Source organism: Aricia agestis, chromosome Z (genome assembly GCF_905147365.1).
Source record: "Aricia agestis chromosome Z, ilAriAges1.1, whole genome shotgun sequence".
Lineage (NCBI taxonomy): Eukaryota > Metazoa > Arthropoda > Insecta > Lepidoptera > Lycaenidae > Aricia > Aricia agestis.
This window is the reverse complement of record NC_056428.1, coordinates 10,141,821-10,153,880: the sequence shown is the minus strand read 5'-3', so window position 1 is coordinate 10,153,880 and position 12,060 is coordinate 10,141,821. Positions and strand designations below refer to the sequence as shown.

General features: G+C 34.7%; 1 protein-coding gene across 1 annotated transcript in view; it reads left to right on the top strand.

Moving 5' to 3' along the window:
• LOC121738814 (ADP-ribosylation factor-like protein 4C) overlaps positions 1–12,060 on the top strand; it is a 75,042-nt gene that overhangs the window by 36,262 nt on the left and 26,720 nt on the right. The window contains exon 2 of the mRNA XM_042131064.1: positions 49–73. The gene's annotated coding sequence lies outside the window, so the exon portion shown is untranslated. The remainder of the gene's footprint in view (positions 1–48; positions 74–12,060) is intronic.

Here is a 12,060-nt window from a genome sequence, read left to right as displayed (position 1 = left end):
ATCTAAATGTAAACTTAAATTTTATTTGGCGTTCTTTTTCTGTTTCAGATTACATCCATCCTGAAAAAAAGTTGTAAGTATAATATTATTTTTAAGTAAAAAGTATTCTACCACTTATAACTGACTTATAAGATTCTAAAATTTATAAAGGTATACTTCTACATCATCATTTTGCACCCAGATCCCTTGACAAAATCAGACGTCGCTTGTTCAATAAAGGATACTTTATATTCGTACTTTGATATTCATTGAATATCTCTTTATTCTTTGTGTCTGCGCTTTCAATAACTGAAATGGAAGTTATTGCTGCCGTTTATAGTTTATTAGCTTTTTATCTGGAGCGCTCCAATATTTTACTTTGGAAATAAGCACACGAGCTTGGCGCGTTTTATCTTGGAAATTGTAGTGGATTCAATATTACAATTTTTATTCTACTGGTATGTTTAGGTTTCGTGTATGAAATTCCATAATAAAATGAAAAAAAACACGCAAGTTTGAAGGAAAATTCAATAAAACAAATTACAAACAATCTAACTCCAACGAAGCTTAGTTCAACACTGAACAGAAATGGGAAAATAAATAGAAATAACATTTTAAACTTTCGCGTTGCATTATAATTAAACTTTTTAATCGGGACATTAGTTGGGAAAACACCGTCTTTCGTGAAGGATTCGGTCCACTTCAGGGACATAGTGAAGAGTATAAGATTGGAACCCGGAGATACCATGGTGAGTTTCGATGTTGAGTCACTTTTTACTAACGTTCCACTCAAGGATTGCATCGAGGTGATTAAAAACAAGCTGTGTGACCATGAGTTGCCTAAGGAATATATTGTTCTCATTGAACACTGTTTGGACGGTAATTACCTTCTCTTCAGAGATCAGTACTACCTCCAGATCGATGGAGTTGCAATGGGTAGCCCTCTGGCACCGATAATTGCAAATATCTGGATGGAGCACTTTGAAGACCTAGCTTTAGCTACTGGACCATGTACTGTGAAGCTTTGGAAGAGGTACGTTGATGATGTTTTTTGCATTATTAATGGAGGTCAACAGGAAATAGAACAGTATGTTAATTACCTTAACTCAATCCATCCAAAAATAAAGTTCACCTACGAGATGGAGAAAAACAGATGCCTCGCATTTTTGGATGTGGAGATCAAAGTGAAGGAGGATGGTACATTATCCCACACTGTGTACAGAAAACCTACACACACTGACAGATATCTACACGCATCTTCTCATCATCATCCTCGGCATCTTCAATCTGTTATATCATCATTAACAAACAGAGCTCATAACCTTTGTGACCCTGAACATTTACCCAAGGAGCTAACACATGTTCAGGAGGTACTTAGACGTAACGGGTATAAGGTGTCGAGGGGATTGAGAAGACAGAAGGAGAAAACGAGGTATCCAGAGGTGAACCGTCAAGCAGCATTTTTACCATACATCAAAGGCGTAACGGACAAAATTGGAACAGAGCTGAGGAAATACTCCATTAAGACTGTGTATACTCCGTTACGTAAAATATCACAAGTACTTCGGTCACCAAAGGATTCCTTACCTTTCCAAACTCCTGGGGTTTATAAAATAGATTGTAGCTGTGGTAGTTCGTACATTGGCCAAACGAAACGGACTATTGGCGAAAGAGTGAAAGAGCACATAGCCGCAGTGAAAAATCGCCAGACAAATAAATCCGCGGTAGCAGAACATCTGCTTGATATGGGGACTAATCACTGGATGGAGCTACACGACCCTAAAATCCTCTCTACGGATCGTCATTACCACACGAGAGTAATACGTGAAGCAATTGAAATTAAAAAGTACAAAAATTTCAATCGTGAGGACGGATTTAAATTGTCGCCCGCCTGGAATCCAGTGATCAATAAGTGCAAACCGCGTGTGTCACCTGTGTCTATAAGTGTAAACCCGGATACAGTTAGTGTTGTGTGTCGCAGTGAACCTACTGACTTTCAGTGTATTGGAACACAAATATTGGACAATTCGAGGGTAGTCGTAGAACCGACCGCCCGGTGCAAACGAAGACGTCGCGCTCCTGCAGTCCCCTCGTGACCACGGCCGTTGCAACACGGCCGAAACGTCGAGAAAAAAGTATGTACTCGTAGTAGCATTACTACTTAAATAAGTCGCGTTAAGTCCCGATTAAAAAGTTTAATAAATAGAAATAGACGCTCAAAGAAAATAAAAAAGTTACGTTTGGCGCTGGCAGAATATATTAAATAAACCTACGCTATTAGCAAATAAAAAAAACAAAATGTGCATCCGCACTTAGGGTCTGACGTCATGTGTTTTATTAGATGTCATATGCTCAGATTCTAAACACGTGCGTGGGAACGCACCCTCACAAGGTGCAGTGCTGTGGGAAATTTGGTAGCAGATGCACTTATTGTTCAGCTGGGAGCAGAGAGTTAATGCTACCGTAAATTAAACTGTTTCAATTTGTTGCAATCTATATAATATATTAATACGCGATCGTAAAACTTTGGATAGCTTTTAACGAAAAATGCGGAAACGTAGGTGAATGAAATTTTGCTTAAGTCTAATCGATCTAGCTAGGAATCATTTTTAGGGTTCCGTAGCCAAATCGCAAAAACGGAACCCTTATAGATTCGTCATGTCTGTCTGTCTGTCTGTCTGTCCGTCCGTATGTCACAGCCACTTTTCTCCGAAACTATAAGAGCTATACTATTGAAACTTGGCAAATAGATGTAGTCTGTGAACCGCTTCAAGATTTTGATACAAAATTGGAAAAATTATTGAAAATTTTAGGGGTCCCCATAGATACAACTGAAACAAAAAAAAATTTTTCATCTAAACTATGCGTGTGGGGTATCTATGGATAGGTGTTAAAAAATCATATTAAGGTTTCTAATATCATTTTTTTATAACCTGAATAGTTTGCGAGAGAGACTCTTCCAAAGTGGAAAAATGTGTCCCGTCCCCCCTCTAACTTCTAAAGTATGGCATGATAAGTCTAAAAAATATATGTATATGATGTACATTACTATAAAAACTACCAACGAAAATTGGTTCGAACGAGATCTAGCCAGTAGTTTTTTTTTTTTATACGTCATAAATGGTAAACCTTAATTTAACTTCATTAAATCAACTGAAATATGAAAATAAATCAAAAACCTCTTAATTTCATAAAAATAAACCTTATTGCTGCTGCGGAACCCTTCATGGGCGAGTCCAACTCGCACTTGGCCGGTTTTTAGATAATGTCATTTTATTCGTGTTTTATCGAATACCGAGCAAAGCTCGGTCATACAGCTAGTAGTTTATAATATGGTGAAGGAGTGCATCGAGCTAACATCGTTTTGAAATTATGCTTTTATCATACATTTTTTTAACAATTAATAAAACATTACACACACTACAACACACTAACTAGGAGATTTTGTTTGACAAGCCTATACGCACTAATTGTAAGTCTTTTATTTATGGTTGAAGTCTGTTGTCAAATTATATTTTAAATTTATAATTATTTTTTTATTTGAGGTCGAATTTCGACCATTATATTCATTTCGAACATTATATAAATTAAGAAATTACGATAGTCTTTAACTAAAGATTTATCAGCAAAAACCTGCTTTCAAGTTCTATTAATGTAAAGAAGAACGAGATAAGTACCTATCATTATAGATTATATGAAGCATTTTGTCATTACTTTTTCGTTAGCCCGAATCATCTTTCGTGCAGAAATAAGTTTATCGTTCTGAAACTGTGATATGCATGATAAAAATATTCTACAACCTTTTGATAGGAATATGGATAATGGATTAGCTATGTATTAAGGTTACCTTTACTGTTCTCGCTTGCTAACTAACCAACTAACTGGTGAGCCACCTGCACAGGGCACACGCTTATGCACGTAGATAAACTTCAATAATTAGTTAAGTTGGATCTTACTTGGTTATATAACAGTCTCATAATGCTACTAGTGTTATCTTAAGCCGCTCATGTACATGACTGCAATAAGACCAAGTGATTAACGTGCATCTTTTCAAACTAGGAAAATACAAGCAAAAGTAAAACATTTTTATATCACATAACGTTTTTTATTGTTTGTAGAGCATAGTCGATGGATTACGTATTACTGTTTGCTTGGTTAAAAATTAAAATACTATCAGAGAATATTTCTATTCATATGTTTTGTTTTTACCCTGGCTTAATAAAACTATTGTCGGTTGTAATTTTATTTAAACAGATTCACTAGATGAGAAAATGGTAGGTAGGTACAATAATAAAGAAATCTATTTCTACTAACTATCGATATGGTAGTTTTGCCAGTTTCTTACGCCGGTTCTTCTCGCCGGGTTAGTTCTCGAACCGGTGGTAGGCACCAGTAGTATCAACATTCTGAAAGCATTTTCTTAAAATCTATTTAGAAATAAAACAATTTTTATGTATTTTATTTTTATTATTTATTTAGTAAATGTAGAGAATGAAATTCCTAACCGATCCCTATAAACATAGGATTTAAAAGTATTTATGATTTTAAACATAAATACTTTTGAATTCTATTTCATCTCTTCTGTATTTCCTTAATGTACGTGTACGTGGGAGAGCCATGCTTCGGCACGAATGGGCCGGCTCGACCGGAGAAATACCACGTCCTCACAGAAAACCGGCGTGAAACAGCGCTTGCGCTGTGTTTCGCCGAGTGAGTGAGTTTACCGGAGGCCCAATCCCCTACCCTATTCCCTTCCCTACCCTCCCCTATTCCCTTCCCCTTACCTATTAACCTATTCCCTCTTAAAAGGCCGGCAACGCACCTGCAGCTCTTCTGATGCTGCGAGTGTCCATGGGCGACGGAAGTTGCTTTCCATCAGGTGACCCGTTTGCTCGTTTGCCCCCTTATTTCATAAAAAAAAAAAAAAAATGTGAATACAAGAGCAAAGGATTTAAGGAAAATGAAAACAGAATGGCCATAGCGAGTCCTTTCTTCAGAACTCGGCCATTTTCAAGTTCTGTTTGTTCAACTCTTGCGGCATTTCGAGCATACATCTTGTCCTTTTGTCTAAGGATTCCATTGTTTTGCGAGATTCCACGTAATATATTGTGCCGTCTCAAAAATATGTCAAGTAGACTATTTTTAAGGTTTCGTAGCCACAAAAGGAACCCATATAGATTCGGAAGTTTTCTTTAAAATCCGTCATAAGCCGTATACCCCAATGTACATTTAATTCCATCGAATGTAAAGGCCATACCTCACCGGGATGCCACGGCAAGTGGCCAGTGACGTTACCATAACAACGTCTGGCCTCTAGTACGTCGCCGTCGCCAGCGTAACCAGCCGGAGTCGACCGCTCCGCATGCGGCGACTTATCCTCAGATAATAATTGAACATTTTTTCAAGATATTTTCCTAAATCTTCATAGAATTTAACGTAGAGACGCCAGACGTTGCCTTGGTAACGTCACTGGCCACGTCGCCGTGGCATCCTAGTGAGGTATGGCTCTAACATAAAAAATAAAAATAAAATATTATTTATTATATTATTTATTTATATTGGTACACGACCGTTTGAGTGAAAGTCCGAATCGCGCTTGTCCCATTTTTCAGTTTTATGACGGTAGACTGAAATAGTTTTTGGTCCGTTTATTGTCCTCGTGGGTTATAATTAGTGAAGGAATAAATTACAGCAGCCCTAAATTCTCGGGTCGCCCCAAGATTTATGTAATAGTTGTTTTGTCTTCTGTCGCTTTGAATTTCTATTTTTGTAAATATTAGGGCTGCAACATAGACTACCATTAAGTACACACATTTTTTGTAAGACCCACATATTTAAAACCACGGACGTAAAAAAAGTACGGACGTAACCTTCTCTAATCACGAGTGAAGCCTAGTTATGGCCGCCCGTGTAGGACGTGTGCGTGATATGAGGGTTGCCATATAAATCATAAATTTCCCTACTTTTAAATTTTGTAAACTCAGACAAGTTAAATGTATTTTTTATACTTAAACATATTTTTATGGTTTTTTTGCTTCAGAAATGTAAGCGGTTGTTAAAGATGTCATAATGAAAATATTATTTTTATGACACTATAGATAGAAAAAAAACACATGTTACGTACAGAGAAGTATATTATTTACATAACATTATTAGGAATAATGATTATGTACAAACATTTACAATAATAAAATTATTACTAGCTATTTGACCGAGCTTTGCTCGGTATTCGATAAAACACGAATAAAATGACATTTTCTAAAAATAATTCCTAGCTAGACAGATCTATCGCCCCCGAAACCTATATAAGAAACCTGTATACGAAAAGATATAAGATACTTAAGTCCCATAACCGTTTCATCAAACAATCAAGTAATTTTAAATAAATAATGGCTTGTTAAATCAGTTAACGGCCTGTTAGAGCTATCGAGAGTTCTACCATGCGCTAACGTCAAATCAAATCACATAACATGGTGTTAAATTTATTCCTGGTCTAGAGGTCCATTCAATATTTTCATTCCTACTAGGTCTCAATGACGCTCGAGTGACTACACCAATAGCACCTTCCCTCCCCTACTACTGAAGGAAATCTAAGACAACAATTTTATCTATGGACGCTTCACACCACGTCAGTCTGACCCCGTGCTAAGTACCTGAAGGACTTGTGTTACGGGTACCAGACAACGGAAATATATTTAATACTGTTATACTATACATATATTTAAGATTTTTATTATATGATACACATATTTAATACACACCCATGACCCAGGAACTTTGAAAACTTTTTGTTCCGTCGGCAGGATTCGAACCCGCGACCCCCGGCTTGAAACACCGACAGCCCACCCACTGAGCCACAGAGGTCGTCAAACAACAGTTATATCCACTTTTGTAAATTAAGAAATTAATAGGGGTGTAGACTATTTTTAGGAAATATATTTATTTTACAGATGTACCATCAAGGAAGTTGATTCCTATGCAACTGACAGACCAACGTTATTTGGTCGAATACTTATGTCAATTCAATGTTAATTGTGATCTGTCGGCTGGGTTTGACGTAACGCAACCAAACTACTTATGTCCCCGATTTGCATAGGAATCAACTTCTCTGATAGTACATAAGTATTTTGTTACACCTAAAAATATGTATAAAAAATAAATACACTCTTATTTCAATAAAAAAAATCACTTATTAAATATAAAAAATATTATAAAGTTATTAAGTAAAATATGTCCATTTTCGGTAATTCTATAATACAAACTCTCAAAAAAACAATAATTTGTATTAGATTTCGTTTACTGTCTACACCCCTATTATTGTATTCCTGCCTAATTACTGGTCAATAGTATGCTAAATACTTACATGACACTAATAAAAGACAATAAATTTAATTATTTGATTATTTAAAAATAATTTAAAATTTTCCCCGGTTTGGGGAAAATTTCCCCACTTTGTTATGGACATTACTGACCTGTCGAAGTTGAATTAATATTTACATTATTTTATCAAAATACTTTAAAAATATGTTATCTTACCTATGAAATATTATTCCTTGATGTTTTTTGTGTAAGGTTGTATTGTTCTTGCACCATTTTACAACACAAGATGGCATATTTATTTTTATTTATGAATGACAAAGATGTGTCACCGCGATGCAGTCTAATTGCGTAATGGCGGTACGATCGGCTTATTACAGTGCTAGTGTTTGTGCAAGATGTGTACATATGATCGCCTGGGCTTATTAAGGGTGCTTCACTCATTTCTTAATGGCGATCCGTCCGTTTTAAAACTATAAAAAAATAGCTTTACGTAACAAAAAGTTTTGCCAATAACTCCTATATTATGTCACATTACAAAATTTGACATATTTTATTAATCTATACATATAAATAAAATTGGAGTGTCTGTTTGTATCATTAAAATAACCGTTTTTTTCTACATGCATATGAATATTTAGACGGTACTCTATTTCATCTCTTACAATATTTAGAATTTTTGTCTGTCTGTATGTCTGTCTGTTTGTTCCGGCTAATCTCCGAAATGGCTGGACCGATTTTGACGGAACTTTCATTGGCTATCTGCTGATGTAATAAGGAGTAACTAGGCTACTTTTTAACCGACATCCAAATAGGAGGAGGACATATTTTTACTTTTTTATTTTTTACCTATGTATTTTACATTTTGTTGACGTGGACGAAATCGCGGGTAACAGCTAGTATTATATATATTTAATAGCTCAAAACTGAACATCGAGCAACTATGCAAAATTACATTCACCTACGTTTTTGCATTTTTCGTCAAAAGGGATCCAAAGTTTTTCTCTCACGTACTTTCGCATTATATTAATAATATATCGATAAAACCCAAGGTTGTCATACGTTTTAATTGCTCTAGTAATTATTATTACTGATCTTACTTAAGTTTTTTTTTTTAATGAAGCATTATTTGATTCTGCCATAAAAGTTAAGGTCATCCCCTGAACAAACGACCTTGACCGTTCATTTGCCGCTTTACCGAGATGGCACCAAAATCCTATTTTTTTTACTTACCTTAGTTCAAAATTGACCTAAAAATTTCAAACGTCTAGTATGTAGTTAAACTAGTTAATGAAATTGTCGATTTATTGGCGTGTGCTTCAAATAGGTAACCGTATTCGTAAATACCAGGGAGATACTCAATCTATGCTTGAATTTAAATAAATTGGTATTATATTTGGAAGCTGATGTCATGAGTGTAAAACACAAAAATAGGAAATTAATAACGACGAAAGAAACGTTCATATAGTTACTGAAGATTATTGCTGTATTTTTATTATTATTATTTTGTAGCTTCCAAATTATGAGTTAATAAGGATCTAAAAACGGTAAATTACGGCATCTCCGCAGTTGGAGCGTCTTAATAACATTAAATTTACAACAAAACGTTAACGTAATTTTACGTATTTAACGTGACATACGTGATACGATATACTACCTAGTAATAATCATTTTTGGGTACGTTTTATTACTTAATACTTAAGGTATCCCATAAGTACGTGTAATTTAATAAAAATAATAAATTAATAATAGTTTCCGAGTAGTATAAAATGAATTAAAGTGTTTGCCGTTTGTAAATTGACAAGAAAGACGCATACTTACATTCGGTTACGATCGAAGTCTATTGAGCATGCTTTAGGCTGATTTTAGACTCATGCTGACCGCTCGCTGACCGTCGGCGCCGACACCGAAATGTATGAAATATTAGCGCAGACTAGCTGCTACGCGTTATTCTAAAGCGCTTCCTAGTATTTCATACTTCTCGGGCCATCAGCGCCGACGGTCAGCGTGAGTCTAAAATCAGCCATTGAGAGCTTCACGATCAAGCTTATCCAATATTCATAATCTAACGAGGAGACCTTTATAATGATAAAACCCCTTCAGATGGACCTTACAATGGCCGAAGTGAAATAAGAAATGGCGACTCGCTCCGACAGCTACAGACAGCAATTAAAGAAAAGTTCTGTAGACATTCCACCATTTGATATTTAAATTGGAATCTATCTTTGTACCTTTGAACGACATAGCTTTTAAAAGCTCTACGTTTGCTTTAGGCAATTAGATCTTCACTGAGCAAACTCTTTTGAAAGCAATAATTTAAATAGAGACGTAGGTTTTAGAAACTCATACAAAATGCACTTTGGAAAAATGTACTTTAGAAACTATTTATTTATCAGGCACGTAGAGTACATTTTTGTACCTATAAAACTCTTTATGTATGGGTACCAATATTACAAAGAAAAAATGATATGATTTGTATACTTAAGCTAAACTACTGGGCAGATTTTGATTATCTCAATACCATAATATACCATATCATAGTATTAGTCACTTTTCGTTTACTATAATTGAATTGACATAATAACAATAAAAATAGTAATAAAAGTGTAATGATGGCTATTGAAGCCAATAAAATTTATTTATCTCCCCAAAGTGTATTTTGCTGTTAATGCAGGATGAAAAGATTACTTTCTTTATTTGTATGGGTTGTTTATGAAAAGATTAAGAAGCATTAGATTAAAAGAGATGGTATCGACTCTTAGAATAACTTCATTTTATTCAAAAATCAAGGTGCAATAACTATATCTATTCAATTTGTATAACTTTAGATAGGTATTTATAGAATTATTTAGAATAGTAAATTTTTTCAAATGAATAGCATTTGAAAAAAATTACTATTAATAATAATTATTTATCATTCGTTCATTCATAATTAATAATTCATAACACTAAATATCGGTGAAATGGTAACAAAATATTTAATTTAAAAGTGAAAAGTATAATTAACACACAATAGTAATAACTAATAAAATACTTAACTGATTTATAATCATGTGAAAAGTATAATATTATTTCTTTTATTAGCTTTCTCTTATAAGAATAAATTTTATTCTAATGGAAATCCTGTTATTTAGAACAAAGACTTTCAAATATTTAAGAAATAGTATAACATTTCACATTCCTATAATATATCTGTGATAATTTATCATGTTGGCTCCATTTTATTTCTGTAAAAACTAACTAGCAAGTTTGTTTTCGGAGATATTATTTTATCAAACGGTAACCGTAGGTACAATGTAGGTATGTATGTTACCGCCAAGAAAACGTTCCTAACTTTTGTAGAGGTGAGGCCGGTGAGATAGTGAAATCCCCAAGGTCGTTTGCTCGGGGGACGGCCTTAAGGCACTAAATTTAAAAGCATTAAATTTTGGTTTAGGAACAGACACATTGTTCAGGGCACAATCCAGTTCCAAACCAAAAATCATATCTATAACCTATCGGTACAGGTTAGACGTGAAGATGTAACAAACAGACACACTTTCGTACACGGATAACTCACAAGTATGTAATACTATATTCTCAAACAAATATTTAATAAGAGAAAACGTCGCGTCGACAGTACCTTAATTGTTACTGAATCAATAACAAAACGTTAATTCGAGAAAGTTCTAATATTATGACGCACAGACTACAGACTAGGAAATCGATGGAAGTTCTAATATGACGTATAAAGGAAATCGATGGTAAATAATGTAAATAATACCTTAATTCTTCCGTACGACCCCATAATAGTCTGGACGAGTATTTGACGACTATTATGACTATTTGGGGTGGATATTACTGTCGTTATTAGCTTGTTGACGCCCTTCGGATGGCAGAATGTAGGTCGTGAGGGGAGAGAAAAAAGTTTTATTGCTAATCTATATAGTGAACGTTACACGGTATTTGGATGTTCTTTTATTATTGGCAAATGCCAATTTAAAGCTTATGAATGTTATTTAGCTATTAATAATTACCTAGATAGAAATATCAAATAAGCATAGGATAGGATAAATTTTGAATATTACAGAAAAGCGATGTTGTGACTTTCTTCTCTAACTTCCAAATAGTAGAGACCTAGGCTGTGGGCCGGACATAAAGATTAATATAATTAGCACACAATACAGATATATTATTTTATAGAGAACATTGCTACCATCACTGCGAAGCTTCAAGCTAGCAAGCAATGCTTATTAAAATTTACAAGCATATTAATAGCTCTATTACGGGCCAATGCGACATTATCTATAATACGAGTTATCTGAATAGATCGGTATACAATATGTAACATCCAGGAAGTTGATTCCTACTTCCTAGGCAGTTTACAGACCAACGTCATTTGTTCGGATCATATCAACTCAATGTTTGACGTAACTCGACCAAATTACTTAGGTCTACCATCTGCCTAGGAATGAAGTTCTCTGATTTCGTGTACATTCCACGAAGTGCAAAATGCACATGACAGTACTATAGTAAGTTTTAGTTGCGACATGTGTAAGTAGGTCAAATATTAGGGGACAGAACGAGAGCGCCAAGTGGGCCGCGGTCGGCGGTACTGAGTACCGTGTCACATCATGATGAATTATTTATATCCGTCAAATGACTTGACAAAGGTTGCTTGTGCAATTCCGGAATGGCGTTTCGAAAAGTTCAGTTAACACTGAAAAAAGATGAAAGGTGATGCAATTTTAGGACCATCATTTTTTTTAGCTATTCTATGTTAAA